A 19,340-nucleotide genomic window follows, 5' to 3' on the forward strand; every position below is an offset into this window, starting at 1 on the left:
ATCTGTATGTGATCCATAGTGGAAATCTCTACCAAGACTTATATTTTGGAATGGAGGGAGTATGATAGTAGTACAGTATGTTCCTTGTAGTGAAGATGAGTAGGGACATTTGCAATGTAGAGGTCTATACACTCGGTTGTGATGGACACTTTGAACTCTTCGGGCCTCCTTGATTCATAGAATTTTGTAAACATAGGAATAGGATTTGTAGTGGCCTGCCCACTTGAATCCTATAAGAATAGCGAGGTAATGCGGGGAGTTGTGTCGCCTTTGAGAGTTACACTGATATTAACAGTACCGCACCTTCAGTTGAAGAGAGCTGGTATCCGAAGCCTTTCTAGCCGTACCGGCAATACTAGCACATATATTCCAGCAAGTTCCACTTTGCTGATTTTACTCTGATGCTTATGGTTTTCCCGTTATATCTACACTATGATCTATGTAGCTGATTTGTGTCGCACTAGCAGCAGTCCACTCTTGAAGCTAAACACTGCAATGACTTATAAAATTGGCACCAAGGCATTGAGTGCCATTCTGGATGCAATTGAACTCATATGCTCCCCACCTGTTGATTCTTGTTCAGAATATGATCCTAATGACTATTCTAACCTCGAGGAGTCAAAGGCAGATGGTCTGTCATATTCACCCATCAAGGTTCCTATTCTAATTTGGCAAGGTTTTATTGATTGCGCGTATCTTGCATATGTTGTCTTGCATTTCTTATACTTTGTTGCACCGCTATCTGCTTAGTTTACTCATCATATATGTCGACATGCCATGCCCATCCATTATCAATACATATTCCATCTGTCATCATACCATGTTTTTCCACTCAAATGTTGTTCTTGTGCATCAGCCATCAAAAAGGAAGAGGGTGATTGCCGAACCTGAAGGGGCACCAGCAAAGTCCTTGAAAAACATGGTGGTGCCGGAGAAATCAGACAGCACCCCACTTATATTGGATGTACAAACAGTGACACAAAACGTAGGACCGACTCCAGCAGACTGTACCCATACTTCACTGGCCACACCACTAGCCCCACCACACAGGACCTGCACTCCAGCAAAAGGTATACCAATTTCAGTTGCCATAGCACTAGCCGTACCACAGAAAAATCCCACTCCAGCAAAAAGTACAGCAAGTCCACCGGACGAAGACTTATCCCAATTGTAGAGATGGCCAATTCCTGCAGATTGGAACCCCATTCCAGTTATTCCCAGTTTAAAAGACAAGGCTTTCAATGTTGTTAGGGACTACATGCATATATTCCCATCATGGGAAGATTATAGTGAAGACAAACACCATTTTCACATCTTCCTGTCCAACTTACGTGTAAGTGCTATTATTCATGGTTATTATTTTCCTGTTTTCTGCTGGTTGAACACATCAATGATTTACATTACATTGTTGTAAGTAGGAGAGGGTCAATCTGGATAGTCATGACAAGCAAAGCTTGGTTGTGATTTTCAAGAAAGCATTGCAGCAGTATCGGCGTTACCTGAGGAAATCACACTTTGATGGCAAGTCTATAAACGAATTTCCGATGAAGTCTCCTGTGCTAAATTTAGAAGACATTGAATGGAAAAACCTTGTTATGCACTGGTCTCGTTCCCAGGATGAGGTACTATCTATGAAATCAAATGACAATTTGAGCTTCTACTTTTTCGCATGTGCCTTACGGATCTTTTTTGCAGGAAATCTACTCGAAAAAGAATTCCGGTTTGAAAAGAATGACAGGATATCGCAAATATGTTGCTCGCTGCTTGGCTCTTGTTAGTACATGTTGTCCTATATCACTGTACTTGCATACATACCTGGTTCATTATGTGACAGCAGTAGGCATGATAGCTTGCTTATCAATTGTTCGCTCCAAATTATCTAATATGTATGAATGGTTACATTAGTGTAAAATATATCCAATGCCAATGAATTTTTTTAGCTCTGCATTGTTCTTGTAAGTACTTGTTGTCCTTTATTAGTGTACTTATATTGACAGGTAGTTGTTCATGCACCATCACTCTGCAGCTTATTTTCCTTTGGCCTCCATTTTCTACACATCATATCTATATTTACTCTTGCCATAAAGTTGGATAACACCGATGGTACTAAAGAAGTTTAGCTGTGCATTGCTCTTGGTTGTACCTTTTGCCTGTATCGTTGTACTTACATTTATAGCTACTTGGTTATGTACCATCACTCTTCATCTTATCTTAAATATTCTCCATTTTTTTCTTATATTATCACATCTATATTTACTCGTAACAAAATGTAGAATAAAGGCAACGCTTATGAAGAAGATTTTGTGATAAACTTCTTGAATTGCCCCCCATCAGCATGGACAAGGGCTTTATAGAGCCTGTCTTCACCAATAATGTAAGTTTGTCCTTCTCAAGCCTTCAAACTTTGTTGTGTATATTTGGTTAGGCATGACTGCAATAGTTGTTTATTTTTGGTGTTTGCATCAAATTGCATGTTTAAAGTTTATTATGTAGTTCATAAACAAAAGTTTGTCCATCTCAATTTAAGTTTTCAGTTGTACAACCAAGTTCCTTCTTCATACCATGTAAATTAAACTATACAGAGCAAGTGGTCTTCTTTTGCACTACATGTATGCTTCTGTTCTTGATCCGTAATCCAGTGGTGTGGTGAACCTACCCACTATAGCGCAATGTAATATTTTGCAATGTCTTAACTGTGAACAATGTCATATCATTCTACTATTATTTAAACTGTCTCTTTGTTTGCCAAACTGAAATTGGATAAATTGACAGCACACTAACCATTGATACTTATGAGTTCTTGATCTGTAATCCAATGGTGTCGTGAAGCTGCCAACTCCTTCACAATGTCATTTCATGCCATGTCTAGACCTGAACAATACCATATTGTGTTAATGCAATTTTAAACTGTGTCACTTTATTCGTCAGTAAGAAATGCGATGAATTGTCAGCACTGATACTTTTATGTGCAAAACCTGTCATATGTCTGCTTGTTTATCTTTCAGAGCAAGGAGGATATAAGTGTTAAACAAGCATAGTCTCATCAGCTTGCCCAGCTGCTTGCGCTGCAGCTCCCCAGCAGGGCTAACCTTTCTTGAACTCTATTGAAGTGTTGTCGCTTTTATATATTATTTTCTCGGTGTGTTTATTTGCACTGGTGGCGATCTTTGATGCCCAGTGTATGTAATCTGTTGTCTGCTTGTGCTTTATTGTCATAGTGGCGAACTTTGATGCGCAGTGGATGTAATATGCCGTAATTTATTTATTGTATAGTCTAGGTTTTTTCTTATTCATGATGTTGCAGTTATTTTACTGTATATATATATATATATATATCATGTCTTCGTAGTAAACCAGCCAAACTGTAAAATTACGGTACATAATCGGGCCGTCATGCAATCACGATGTATGATCCGCATCATGGGCTCCGTCATCTTAGTCTGTTAAAAGGCCTAAATGTAAACTGGCCCACTAGTAGATTCGAGCCTTTAATAGGCCGAGTAAACCGCCGGCCCTCTTTTCACAAGAACACTCAATTGGCTTTTAGGAGGCTGAGAAGTAGGTTAGGCCTGAAACGTGCCGAATAGCTCACGGGCCGGTAGCAGCCCGAAACAGACCCCGGCCCATGATTGTGCGAATCAAATCCCGGGCTTTTAACAGGCCAAAATTGTCTCGGTCCTTATTTAGCCCAATCAGATTATCGGCTGTGAGCAGGCCGGATGCAAACCGGGCCGTAGTTAGGCGCAACTATATGACGGGCTTTTAACGGGCCAAAATTAATATAGTATTGAAATGTTAAATGGACCCTTAATAGGCCGAAACTAATATCAGGCTGAATTACTAAATGGGCATTTAGCAAGTGGGCCCAAAAGCATAACGTCCAGTTGACGGGCCGAATCTGATATGGGCCATAATTTAGCCCAAAGCCTCTTAAAGGGTCGGACCTGATCTGGGTCGTAATTTGGCCCAGAACGTGGTAGGCTTTTAACGGGTCGGATCTCATATGGGATATTATTAGGCCTGGAACATGGAGGCCATTAATGGACCGGATCAATATGGCCGACATTTGGCCCAAGACATGGCAGCCAGTTAATGGGCCGGCCTACTAGGGTCCTCAAAATCTTGTGGGCCTACAGCTGGACCGGCCCATTAATGTCGGCGAAATCTCGTGGGCCTTTAGTTGGGCCGGCCCATTATGATCCGCAAAAATCTTGTGGGCCTTTACTTGGGCCAGCCCATTATGGCCCACAAAAATCTTGTGGGCCTTTACCCGAGCCGGCCCATTATGGCCCACAAAATCTTGTGGGCCTTTAGCTGGGCCGGCCCATTATGGTCCGCAAAATCTTGTGGGCCTTTAGCTGGGCCGACCCATTATGGTCTGCAAAATATTGTGGGCCTTTAGTTGGGCTGACCCATTTAAACTTTATGGGCCATTTTTGGGTCGGTCCACGTGTCAACATATCATAGGCGCATCTCACCCATTGGATGAGGACACCTGTGCAAACGCGGAGCTGACACGTGTTTCCTCCAGCCAATGACGATTTTACACGTGGAAAATCCCCATTGGTCCGGGCTGTTAACGGGTTATCGGATCCAAAACCGGACCCGATAGCTTAACGGTGTTCCGTTACGGTGGATGCCACGTGTCGGTCACCCTTGACGAAATCACTTCTGTGATGCGCGATTTATCGTCATGGAAGAGGACACTTCCGTGATGATAATTTTGGTAATGTCATGGAACACTTCTACGATAGCACATGTATGACTATATTGATTTTGTCATAAAATCCTCATGGATGTACATGCATGACAAAAAACGCGACCTACTGTGACAAAAACGTATCATCACGGAAGTGTACTTTTTTGTAGTGATAATTAGAAGTTGAGTTTCGAGAAAGGGTTAGATGCAAAGAAATTTAACTCAAAATTTAAGGATTTCGAAGTTAGAGATAACATCCATACAGTTACTAAGCTCCCAGGGAATAGAGGCGTGGGAGAGCTCCAATGTTTTATCTAGTGGACTCTGCATGTCAGTGTATGATAAACGGATAAAGCAGCTACATGCTGCCAGTTTGGGCCCAAACTATGGCACCGGATTTCATTGTGAGAGACGAGGAAGAGGGAGAACTAGGTTATGTTTATTACCACGCTGCAAACATAGTAGGGGTCCAGAGGACGAACACCTATAAAACCCGACCTCACTGGTGGGGCTTTGTGTGTAGCCTAGGTGAAAGTGCAACTATCCCTAGGTGGTTTTGGTAATTCCTAACAACATATAGCTCATTGAGCTAATACTATTCCAAGACAAATATTTCAAGAAATCTCAATGAATAGCATGGCATGGATGAGAAAAGTGGATCCCTCAAAATACTAAGGATTAAAGGATTGGCTCAAGCTTCAAGCTCAAGACTCACATTTTATATTTTAGTGATCCAAGATCACATTGAGTCTATAGGAAAAGCCAATACTATCAAGGAGGGATGAGGTGTTGCTTAATGAGTTTCTTGCTTCATAAGTGCTTAGTGATATGCTCCAAAACCCTCAACTACTTTCCCACATCCACATATGACCTAAACCAAAAGTCAAACTCGGCCCCACCGATTATTTCTATCCGGCGCCACCGAGTTCAGATGTCATAGCCACTGCCACAAACCATAGGCAAATCGGTCTTACCAATAGGGATCTCGGTCTCAACGAGATGGGATTGTAATCTCTCTGTTTCCCATCGTAATGTTTCGGTCTCACTGAGATGAGCGATCGGTCCCACCGGGATTGCAATGTAAACTCTCTGTTTCCTTTTCGTAACATTTCGGTCTCACTAAAAAGAGCGAACCGGTCCCACCGAGTTTACCTGACCAGCTCTCTGGTTAGCTTATTACCAAAATCGGTCTCACCGAGTTTGTGTAATAGGTCTCACCGAGATTACGTTATGCCCTAACCCTAACCATATCGGTCCTACCGAGTTGCATGTCGGTCCCACCGAAAACCCTAACGGTCACTAGGTTTACTAAATCGGTCTGACCAAGTTTGTTGATTCAGTCCCACCGAGATTGATAAATTGTGTGTAATGGTTAGATTTTGTGTGGAGGCTATATATACCCCTCCACCTCCTCTTCATTCGTGGAGAGAGCCATCAGAACAAACCTACACTTCCAACTTACCATTTCTGAGAGAGAACCACCTACTCATGTGTTGAGACCAAGATAGTCCATTCCTACCATATGAATCTTGATCTCTAGCCTTCCCCAAGTTGCTTTCCACTCAAATCTTCTTTCCACTAAATCCAAATCATGTGAGAGAGAGTTGAGTGTTGGGGAGACTATCATTTGAAGCACAAGAGCAAGGATTTCATCATCAACACACCATTTGTTACTCCTTGGAGAGTGGTGTCTCCTAGATTGGCTAGATGTCACTTGGGAGCCTCCGACAAGATTGTGGAGTTGAACCAAGGAGTTTGTAAGGGCAAGGAGATCGCCTACTTCATGAAGATCTACCGCTAGTGAGGCAAGTCCTTCGTGGGCGACGGCCATGGTGGGATAGACAAGGTTGCTTCTTTGTGGACCCTTCTTGGGTGGAGCCCTTCGTGGACTCGTGCAGCCGCTACCCTTCGTGGGTTGAAGTCTCCATCAACGTGGATGTACGATAGCACCACCTATCGAAACCACGGCTCAAAAATCACTGTGTCTCCAAATTGCGTTTGAAATCTCCAAACCCTTCCCTTTACATTCTTGCAAGTTGCATGCTTTATTTTCCGCTGCTCATATACTCTTTGCATGCTTGCTTGGATTGTGTTAAGATTGCTTGACTTGTGCTAAGTTTGCTAAAATCTGCCAAAGACTAAAATAGGGAAAAGGTTAAGTTTTTATTTGGTCAAGTAGTCTAATCACCCCCCTCTAGACATACTTCAAGATCCTACAAGTGGTATCAGAGCTTTGGTCTCCATTTGCTTTGATTTCCATAGCTTTTGGTGGTCATAGCCTTGGTTTCACAACCTAGGAGAGTATGGCGTCTAGCGAGGGAAACTACCACCGTAGAGGTCCTTACTTTGATGATACTAATTTTGCTAGTTGGAAGCATAAGATGAAAATGCATATTCTCGGACATAACCCCGCCGTTTGGGCTATTGTGTGTATTGGCTTGCAAGGTGAATTCTTTGACGGGAGAGAACCAAACCATGAAGCTAGCACGAAAGAGTTTAAGATGCTGCAATACAACGCTCAAGCTTGTGATATCCTCTTCAATGGATTGTTCCCTGAAGAATTCAACAAAATCAGCCATTTTGAGAATGCAAAGGAAATTTGGGACACTTTGATTTATATGCACAAAGGTACCGACTCCGTCAAGGAATCCAAATTGGATGTGCTTCAAAGTCAACTTGAAAAGTTCAAGATGAAGGATGGTGAAGGCGTCGCTGAAATGTACTCTAGGCTTGCTCTCATCACAAATGAGATTGCCAGCTTAGGAAGTGAAGAGATGACCAACAAATTCATCATCAAGAAGATCCTAAGAGCCTTGGATGGAAAATATGATATTGTATGCACATTGATCCAAATGATGGCCAACTACAAGAATCTCAAGCCAACGGAGGTCATCGGAAGAATTGTTGCTCATGAGATGTCGCTTAAGGATAAGGAGGAGCTGCACAACAAGTCAAGTGGTGCTTACAAAGCCTCATGTGAAGCTCCCACATCGTCAAGTGAGAAACAAACCTTCAATGAAGAATTGAGCCTAATGGTGAAGAACTTCAACAAATTCTACAAGAGTAGAAGCAAGGAAAGAAGTTCCAAGTCAAGGTCCTACAATGACAAAAGATCTTCCAGTTGAGACCGAAATTGCTACAACTGTGGAAGACCCGGACACTATTCCAATGAGTGTACGGCTCCCTACAAAAGAAGAGAAGATTCACCTAAGAGGAGAAGTAGAAGAGAAGAATCACCGCCAAGAGAGAGAAGGAGTAGAGATGATCGTTATAAATGAAGAACATACCGGAGAAGCAAGGATTCGGAAAGGAAGGACAAGTCATCAAGGAGCTACACAAAACTAAGACATCAAGCTCATGTTGGTGAATGGGTATCCGGTTCCGACTCTGAACATCACTCCGAGAGAAGCTATCACTCCGACTCGGAACATACTCAAGATGAAGGTGTTGCCGGTCTAGCACTTGTGTCAACCAACTCCCACGACATATTTGATTCACCAAATGAAGGACTTGGAAGATGCTTCATGGCTAAAGGCCCAAAGGTAACACACCCCGAGTATGTTGATTTCAATAGTGATGAAGATGACTTGCTAGGTGATGATGATTTACTTATTGACAACTCTAGTGATGAATACTATGATGAAACATCAATTAATCATGCTAATCAAGATAAAACAAATGACGATGATAAGGATAAGATTGAGCTCATAACTAAAGAACTAAACACTCTTAAGTTAGCTCATGAAACTATCTTAGGGGATCATCGAGAACTTTTAAGGACTCATGAGAAGTTACACTTTGAAAAGCTCAACCTTGAGCAAGAGCATGAGTTCTTAAAGGCAATCAATGATGATCTTCCCAAGAAAAGTTCTTCTTACATTGCCAAGCGTTTACTCTTATCTACTTACATTCCCCAAGTCAAGTCTAGTAACAAAAACAAGAAGGATTCTTCCTCTAGTAGTAACAATAATCATGCTAAATCCAATGTTGTTGCTTCTAGTAGTTCTCTTGATTCCACTAGTGATTCTCTTAGCCAAGTTACACTTGAGCAAGAAAATAGCTTATTGAAGGGAATTATAGAGAAAGGTGTTTACAAGAGCCCTGCCGGAAGTAAGCAATTCGAAGAAATTGTACGCAAGCAAGGAAGGCACTAGAAGAACCAAGGTGTTGGTTTTGAACAAAAGTTCAATGCCAATGGAGTTGAGTGGGAAGAAGATCAATACCCCAAGACGAAGTTTGTTCCTCAACGAGAGAAGTATGATCCTACTTCATTCAAAGGGACACAAGCTCAAGATGATCTTCCACCACAATACCACAAGCAAAAAGGCAAGGATGAGCTTCAAGAGGAGATTGATGCATTTGAAGAAGCTCCCAAGGCCTTGGTAAAGTGGATCCCCAAGACTACATCAAGCTCTACTTCATCAAGTACGACTACAACTCCAAGGATTCCCAGCAACATGGTGTGGATCCCGAAGAAGAAGAACTAGAGAGTTCTTGAGGGTGACTCCGCCAACATCCTTCACTCATATCATTTTGGCAAGGACAAGTGCAATCAACTTCCACATCTTGCACTAGTTCAAGGAGTCACAAACCCTCTTGTTGGTAAGACAAGGGACAAGGTAACCTAATGCTTTCATAGACATCATCTTGTGTGTGCATCACTCTATGTCTATGGATATCCTTGTTTGTTCCTTGTGGGACTAACCCGTGTAGGTATTGAAAGTGCAACTCACTCCAAAGGATTGCTCCAAATGATCTACATCAACATTGAGCATCCACATCTTCAACACCTACATGAAGTCATCATCGACAAAACCCAAGGTTAGTTCATCCCTCTATAAGGGGGATCTCACATCTAGGGGGAGATTTACTATAAGAATTGAGCTAAAGCAACTCTAATGGTGTGAACACATCAATGCATTATGTAAAAGTGGTAACCCCACTTGAGCTTAAATGATGAGTATGACCTATGATCAAATGTTCTCATTTGACTCCTAAGTCAATATACTCATATATAGATGACCTAGTCATCGCCAATTGCTTGATAGATGCTAGAATTAGTTGTGCATGCTTTGCCACATATTTCATTTGTCATTTATTGTGTGAGCATGCTGATTGCATATTTTACTCATTCGAGGACATCCACTTGTAGTTTTGCTTGTTTGGCTTCTTTTTCTTTTGGCCAAGTGGATGGACAAGAATGCCTAAGAACCTTCTCTAGCTATCTATGCTTTTCTTGTCTCAAACTCTATTCATGCTACATCACAAAAATTGATCAAGTCAGATTCTAACCACTCTGTGTGAGGAGCACCCGGAGTCCCCGTTTCGTCATAGACTTAAACTTCCAAAACTTCTTTGTGCGTCTCGATCCGACCGATTCTTCCATTTCGGTCATACCGAGATCACTAAGTCGATCTAGGTTTTCAATCTCGGTGCAACCGATTTGAACATTTCGGTCTCACCGAGTTACAGTAATTGCTTGCAGTAATGCATCTCGGTGCCACCGAGTTGTTCCACTCGGTCACACCGACAGGGTCGGGCTATATATACCCAAGGGCAAAAAATTTGGAAATTTCTCCGAACAGTTTCGCCCGCGCTCAGCCCACTCTACCTCCAGGGTCTCCGGATCGTTCTCCTCATCTCCAGCCGCCTCCCGCCGCTGGTATCCGCCGCTGTCAATGGGAATCTCCACTGCCGTTGCCGCCGTAGCAAGTCCATCGCCGAGCTTGGGTATGGACTTGATCACTGTGTTATTCTAATCTGATTCCTAGCACATTGTGTTCGTCATGAATCTTGCCACGATTGAAACTATCTCATCTAGTCAAAACTATCCGTAGATTAGGTTTGGATTGAAAATTTAGGGTTAGGTTTCCGCCGAAACCATCTTGGATCCACCGAGTTGTAGAAATCGGTTCCACCGATTTGGCCAAGGCCATTGCACTTGTGATTCTCGGTCTGACCGAGAATTGCAAACCGGTGTGACCGAGATCAGAACTTTGTGAAACCCTAGCAGTCTCGGTGCCACCGAACTATGACTCGGTCTGACCGAGTTCACTAGTTTAGGTTCCTAAAGCTGCTTCGGTATCACCGAGTTCACAAATCGGTTGATCTGAAATGCTTTCTGTGGAAAACTAAAACTAAGTTTTTAACTCAATCTTTTGCAAAAACCTCTGTATTTTGCGATGCTTATCCTCTCTATCTCATCTACATCTATTCACAGGGTCAGCAGTCAGTGTTTGCAACATTTCTGATCAAAGTGACAGCTAGAACAGGGAAGAGGAGCAGATTCCTATGAGTGAGGGCACTAGTACATCTAGTTCCTCAGATGAGGGCAGCAGGAGCACCCCAAGCAACTTACCCAAAGCTGCCACCAGGAACAGGAAGAAGAAAACCTCAGACTCTGAGGATGAAGACTATGTGGTAGAAGAGGATGAAGCCACCTCCAGGAAAGTGCTCAAGAAGGAGTATGGCACTACTGCAGTCACCAAGCCAGGTCTGAACAGGAAAGTCCCTGCCAAGAGGACTCCTATGCTGAAAGTCAGAGCATCAACTCAGGAAACTGAGAGATCAGAACCCAAGGAGCCAGTAGTGGCTGAAAAGAAGAGGAAGGAAAGGGTCAAGAAGACCATGGCCAGGGTTGTTGGGAAGCCTTCCATGATGGAGGAGGAGGAAGAAGAAGAGGCTGCTGCTCCAGCTCCCAAAGCTCAGAAGCTCATGGGTGATGCCATAAGGTCAGGGGCTGCTTCATCAAAGCCCAAAGAAGCACCTAAGGCTGCTTCCAAGCCCAAGACTGCACCAAAGAGGAATACCAGGAACATCCCAGCTGCTGAAAAGAACAAGGCCCCAGTGCCTGAAGTTGTTGCAGAAGAAGAAGAAGATGAAGAGCATGTTCTGAGAAAGCTGAAGCCTAAGATTCCAGATCATAACGATGCTCATCCGGTTGCTGAGAACATGAACCTGAGAAAGGATGCAGGACTCAGATAGTGGAGGTTAACTGATCCTTATGCAGTCAGGAGGAGAACTGATGTGGACTACATGTTCCATACAAAGGAACATTAGGACTTCTATGAGACTGTGCTACTGGACAAGAAACCAATAGTCTGTGATATGAGATGGGTAGATTGGAAATACATCAAGGAGAATGAGGAACACTACCCAAGAGTGCTTGACAGCTTCAAGGGTTATGGAGTGGATGACTTTGTTGGGCAGAAGCTCACAAAGTGGAATGATGAGCTAATAATGCAATTCTACTCCACATCACACTTCTATCCAGATGGCAGAATAGTTTGGATGTCTGAAGGTACAAGGTACCAGTCTACTATTGAAGAATGGGAAAATCTGATCAATGCACCAAAGGAGAAAGAGGATGACTTGGATGTCTATGCCAAGAAGAAGATGGATCACAACTCTATGGCACACATGTACAAGGAGATCCCAGATGATGCTCTTGAGACTCACAAGTTTGGGTCTGTACATTTTCTTCTGTCAGGACTGCCAACCATCAATTGGATCCTCAGGCACACACTCTTGCCCAAGTTAGGTGATCATAACATGATCATAGGCCATGCTATTAATCTGCTACACTTATTTGATGTGCCTCAAAAGTTCAAGGTGATGAGCCTCATTGTTGAAACAATCAAGAGGACAGCTGCACACAAGAAGAGAAGTTGTGGGTATGCCCCCACAGATCCAGGAGCTGATTAACTCCAAGATGGGCACTGGCACTTACTTGTTGTACAAGGATAACATGCCTATCTATCCAGACTTTGAGGACAACCAAGTGGTTATGGATGAAAATGAACCATCTTTAGTGCAAGCACAAGAGAAGAAGGAGAAGGCAAAGACTGAGAAGGCTGCCAAGATGCCAACAATTGATGAGGCATCTGAGTACTTCCTAAAGAGCAAACAAGACCAGCTTGGTTACTTGATAGCATCCACTCTAAGGATTAAGAAAGGGTTGGCCACCCTAACTCAAACCAGGAGAGCCTGGAGAGGATCATGGAGCAGAAGTTCTATGACTTGGATGTGAAAGTAACTGAGATCCAGTATGTTGTTGAGCAACTCCAAGATGGCATGCAGGAGAGGAAGGGGAAGACAACCACTGAGGCATTTGCTAGAGTGCCTAGAGCTCAGAGATCAGCTGTTGTGCCTGTGCCAGACACAAGAGCAACATCATCTGCACCTGCTACAGCTTCAGTGCCACCAGCTCCAGCATCTACTCCACAAGCTCCAACTTCATCAACTAATGCCTTCGTCCGTGGAGTCATATGTACACCACCACATCAAGAGCAAGCCTGAGAGACGACATAGTCCTATGCATTTTCTAGGAACTTTTTGGTAACTTGTTGCCAAAGGGGGAGAAAGATGTATAGATCATAGGCTTCGAGAGAGAGAGAGAGTTTGCTTTTGTTCTCTCTTGTCTTTGTGGTTGAACTTTATTTGCTTTTGCTTGCTTGAGATACTTTATTGCCTGTGTAATACAATGATGATCATGTGTTTGATCATATGCTACATTAATGCTTGTTGGATGACATTATCCACTTTATCTCTATACGATCATTCACTTTGCTTGGTGATGAGTGCATGTATTTTGAGTATTATCATTTTGAGTGCTCCACCAAGATGTATGTGACATGGGAGAGTAACTCATGAACCTAACTCTATGTGCATTTGCAGTCCAAAGCAAATCTTAAACTATGCACAAATTTAGGGGGAGCTCTCACATTTCACATACTTCTCAAAGCGATGATGTTTTTCAATCTTATTATCTTTTGTCGAAGCTTTGATCTATATGTTGTCATCAATTACCAAAAAGGGGGAGATTGAAAGTGCAACTATCCCTAGGTGGTTTTGGTAATTCCTAACAACATATAGCTCATTGAGATAATACTATTTCAAGACAAATATTTCAGGAAAGCTCAATGAATGGCATGGCATGGATGAGAAAAGTGGATCCCTCAAAATACTAAGGATAAAAGGATTGGCTCAAGCTTCAAGCTCAAGACTCTACATTTTATATTTTAGTGATCCAAGATCATATTGAGTCTATAGGAAAAGCCAATACTATCAAGGAGGGACGAGGTGTTGCTTAATGAGTTTCTTGCTTCATAAGTGCTTAGTGATATGCTCCAAAACCCTCAACTACTTTCCCACATCCACATATGACCTAAACCAAAAGTCAAACTCGGCCCCACCGATTCTTTCTATCCGGCGCCACTGAGTTCAGATGCCATAGCCACTGCCACAAACCCTAGGCAAATCGGTCTTACCAATAGGGATCTCGGTCTAACCGAGATGGGATTGTAATCTCATTGTTTCCCTTCATAACATTTCGGTCTCACCGAGATGAGCGATCGGTCCCACCGGGATTGCAATGTAAACTCTTTGTTTCCTTTTCGTAACATTTCGGTCTCACCGAAAAGAGCGAACCGGTCCCACCGAGTTTACCTGACCAACTCTCTGGTTAGCTTATTACCAAAATCGATCTCACCGAGTTTGTGTAATCGGTCTCACCGAGATTATGTTATGCCCTAACCCTAACCATATCGATCCTACCGAGTTGCATGTCGGTCCCACCGAAAACCCTAATAGTCACTAGGTTTACTAAATCGGTCTGACCGAGTTTGTTGATTTGGTCCCACCGAGATTGGTAAATTGTGTTTAACGGTTAGATTTTATGTGGAGGCTATATATACCCCTCCACCTTATCTTCATTCGTGGAGAGAGCCATCAGAACAAACCTACACTTCCAACTTATCATTTCTGAGAGAGAATCACCTACTCATGTGTTGAGACCAAGATATTTCATTCCTACCATATGAATCTTGATCTCTAGCCTTCCCCAAGTTGCTTTCCACTCAAATCTTCTTTCCACCAAATCCAAATCCTGTGAGAGAGAGTTGAGTGTTGGGGAGACTATCATTTGAAGCACAAGAGCAAGGAGTTCATCATTAACACACCATTTGTTACTTCTTGGAGAGTGGTGTCTCCTAGATTGGCTAGGTGTCACTTGGGAGCCTCTGACAAGATTGTGGAGTTGAACCAAGGAGTTTGTAAGGGCAAGGAGATCGCCTACTTCGTGAAGATCTACCGCTAGCGAGGCAAGTCCTTCGTGGGCGACGGCCATGGTGGGATGGAAAAGGTTGTTTCTTCGTGGACCCTTCTTGGGTGGAGCCCTTCGTGGACTCGCGAAGCCGTTACCCTTTGTGGGTTGAAGTCTCCATCAACGTGGATGTACGATAGTACCACCTATCGGAACCATGGCTCAAAAATCACGTGTCTCCAAATTGCGTTTGAAATCTCCAAACCCTTCCCTTTACATTCTTGCAAGTTGCATGCTTTATTTTCCGTTGCTGATATACTCTTTGCATGCTTGCTTGAATTGTGTTAAGATTGCTTGACTTGTGCTAAGTTTGCTAAAATCTACCAAAGACTAAAATTGACAAAAGGTTAAGTTTTTATTTGGTCAAGTAGTCTAATCACCCCCTCTAGACATACTTCAAGATCCTACACTAGGCGTTTCACTATAGCCCGACCTGGCGTGCCCTAACTAAAGCAAGTTAGTGAAGTTTGATTTATTTTTGCTTGTGTTAACAACTGAGCTCAAGCCGTGCATGAGCTGTGGGGCGAAACATTGCCACATGAACTCATTGTAAGCCATCTCTGAAATACTAAGCTCCAAGGAATATGGCCCTCCCATTGAGGTAAAATTTTAGAGGCAAAGCCGTCTCTTAAGTGCTAATTTTAGAGGCGCGTTGAGGTAATTTTTTTATGTTCCTCTTAAATTCATGAATGTTTTAAAAATTTGTGAACATTTCTAACTTTAGAAAACTTTTGTTGAAATCCAAGAAATTTTTCTAAATTCATGTACTTTTCAAATACGCGGACACTTTTAATTTGTGAGGATTTTTTTTTAAAATTCATGAACATTTTCTAAAATTACAGACATTTTCAAAATTTATGAATATTTTTAAATTCACATTTTTAACAGTGTTTTTTCTAACTTCACGAGCATTTTATTTTTTTGAAACAATTTAAATATCCTCTCTATTTTTCCCCATGTTTTCCTTTCTCTTTCTTTTTTTCTTCACCTCTTCAGATGGGTGAGGTCGAGGGATAGGACAGCCAACTGAAGCGAGCATCGTGGGTCGGCACATTTGATCGTCCTTTGACGTGTTGCATTTTTGGTTATTTTGCTGTGGGGAGGGGCGATCTGGTTTTCTGCTTTGTGCATTTGTGATGGGGTCTCCCCAGCAATCTTGCTGGTTCTGCAGTGAGAAATCGGGTCACCGGTTTGTCCGTCTTCCCGTTGGGCTCCTCGAGCGATACATTTGTGATGAAAGACTCACGGTGTGCTAGCGTTGGAGAGAGCTAGAACAGAAAAATCAGACGTTGTAGGATAGCGAAGCTAACATGAGAACCCATCGAAGAGTGGGGAAGCTAGAGAAAATGGAGACCCATTTCAATTATATGGTCTGGTAGTATGAAAATTGCCAATACACCCGAACACAAACAACTAGCGATGGAAACATTGAACCGAACACCATAAACCGAATAAATAGGAATATCGATCAACTCTAGCTTGGCTTTGATTTTTGGAGTAGTAAAAGAATGGCGCAGCAAAGCGCACATTAGGCTCTAGTAGGGAGCTATAATTTGAGAGAAGTGGTAGAGATGCTCTAAAGTGGACATTTCGAACTTCCAATCCAAGCAAACAGAGGTAAGGATAAGACCTAGATGTTCTAGTACTTGTAGAAGAATATACTTTTTGCAGGGTAGTAATAGTATGGAAGAACTGGTTTCATTAGTTGCTAACTGCAGCATTCAAATTCTTTTCATTTATGTTCATGTTTTGATATTAAGCCGATTCATATAAAATAATCAATATGTCAGAATCATAGTTGTAATTATAGTGGTTAAGAAGATCTATCTGTCTACATGTTGTGTCTCGCCAACATTTCAAGGGTCACGTGATCAACAACGCATGGATACAAAGATGCTAGCATTTTCTGTCGAAAAGCTTCCTGAAATGCGGGTCACTCTCAATCAGATGGCACAACTTTAAATGAAAGTGACATTGCTTTTTTTTGTGAAGTCCCGACCAATGAAACATCTTGATTATCTAAGTACTCACATAAATAAAATTAAGGTCCATTCCACCAAGTGGTGCCATCTGCTTATGTGGTATGACAATCACTTGAACGGCCCCTGGTGAATGCCACATAATTGTGGGCACTAACAGTAATAGCCAAGATCTGTTCTGATACTTGCTGAAATGCCACTGGAAATGGTAATCGAAATTTATGTGGTCTGCATGCGAGTTGGCTTTGATGTCGGTTTCAGAAATATTTCGATCATAACTGAGATCATAACGGTGCTCGGGAGTAGGGCTATAAACTGTGAGTGTTAGGGGCCTAAACTGTGAGCGCTAGGGGGTGGATGGAGCAGAATGTATTCACTCACAGACACACTTATGCCCAGTTCTTTTGAACATATTGTGAAGAATCTCGTCCTGGAAAATCCTGAGCGAAAAGAACTCGATTTGCCTTCCAAAATCTCAAGTGGATTCTGCAGAATCCTAATGCAACTCAAAATCCTCGAAAAACATAGATTTTCGCAGAATCCCAGGATTCTGGTAAGTCCCACCAAAGAAAACGTTTCGGATACGAGTTTACCCCTATTGGAGGGATAATTTACAGCCAAACTGCCCCTTTTGCACGACCGAACGGCCCAGCAACCGCTCGATCCCCATGAGCGCTAGCCGCCGCTCCGCCCGCCGCCGTCGGACGGGAGCTCCACCAGCCCGCCACCGGCCACCCCCTGGCCGCCCAGCCTACACGCCGGTTCTCGCCTCGGGGCGGCCCCTCTCCTCACGATGGCCCGCCTCGCCGCCGCCGGACGGGAACTCCGCTAGCGCCCCTTCTCACGACCCTCCGGACGGGAGCTCCGTCAGCCTCGCTCCTCTCGACCCCGCTGGATAGGCAGCCTGCCGCCTCTGGTCGCCTCTGGCCGTCCTGCCTAGACGCCCGACGGGAACTCTTCTTCTCTGTCTCGTCTCTCTTCTACCTCTATATTCTTCCCTGTTTCTCTGTCAACATCTAGGTGAATAGATGGATGGATAGATGCATGTATTGATGAATAAATGGTACTGCTAATGCATTGATGTATGTTTAAATTTGTATCTGTCGCTTGACAATTTCAATTTGGTACTGCTACGGTGCTCGGTAATTTTGGTATGGGCTGATGAATAGATGCGCTGATGGCTGTATGTTTTAGATGGAGAAAGTCGGTGCAGCTAAAGCTAAAGTGTTAATTCATTAAACATTTTCTGTCTAAGGGCACTATAGACATTTCGCCACACAACTGAATCCACAATCTCAAACTACAATCTCAGAAAAGAACTGGGCGGCAGATTCTGTGAGAAATTTCTAGAATCTTGATTTTGCAGAATCCACCACGAAAAGAACTGGGCCTTAGACCCGTACAAGTCTCACCTCAAAAAGAAAAAACTTAGACCTGTACAAGTAATACTAGGCTTTAAAGTTGAATGCTTGATTGACAATTTTTTTCTTTTAGAAAAGAAGGATGACCCCCGGCCTCTGCATCTCGGAGATGCATGCGGTCACTTTATTAATTATTGTCAAAGACCTTACAAAGTATTACAACAATATGCCTGAATCCGCCATCCTGGCAACAAATGCCACTACTATCCATATGAGGAAGGGGTGCTAGCTGGGCCAAATACCCAAACCACTCGCCTAAGCCTGTCATCAAAAGCTGGAAGCCCCAGCCGAGCCACATATCGGGTCTAGGGCACTAAGCGGTCTGACGCACTCACATGTGTCATCGCCGCCATTTTCATTGGTCCTTCAGAGCAGATATTGAGGCTTCTACCTTATCAGGCCACTCCGCCATCGACGCCACCATGACGCCAGACAGCTACCTCCTCCTGCGCGAGTCCATCACCGTATCGGCTGCCGAGTCTCCACTGCGACATGCCGCCGAGATCCGTCGCCTTCAATGGGCAGGATGAAACACCGCTCCACCAAAGAAGCCGCCCACTAGTCCCTCGATCCCGTGTACGCCTCCAAGAATGACGCCCCCAATGAGGAAACGATATCAAGACGCCACCGTCATCCGATCTACTGATCTAGGGTTTCCCCCGGAGGTAGCGGGTAGAGATCTGGAGCTTCTCCACGGTGATGCCTTCAGGAAGGTAACGATATAAAAGAGTGCCGCCATTGCGGGTCTTGGCATCAAGCCGAGAACAAGATTTTCACCCAGATCCGCTTGAAGAACCTTCATCAAGCATTGTGTGCACGGGTCGCCGCTGATCTGAGCCGCCGCGCATCAAGCAGACCGCACCGGCCAGATCACATATGTCCGGAGGGCAAACCACGCATGGCACCGACCCAACCACCAGGCCCTCCATGCCGCCACCGCCGATCTGAGGTTCGATGGTCCGTCACCGCAGACCGCCGCCGCCAAATGCAGCCAAGGCCACTGCCCGAAGCAGGGCCGGCCGCCGCACTCGCCACCGTCGCCGCCCTAGGCCGAGGCGGCCGCCGCGCCGCTGCCGGTCAAGGCATGCCCGCCACGCCGCGAAGGCTAGATCGGCTGTGCCACCACACGCCGCGGGGCT

The sequence above is a fragment of the Triticum dicoccoides genome, chromosome 7B, assembly GCF_002162155.2.
Source record: "Triticum dicoccoides isolate Atlit2015 ecotype Zavitan chromosome 7B, WEW_v2.0, whole genome shotgun sequence".
In the NCBI taxonomy this organism is placed as follows: Eukaryota; Viridiplantae; Streptophyta; class Magnoliopsida; order Poales; family Poaceae; genus Triticum; species Triticum dicoccoides.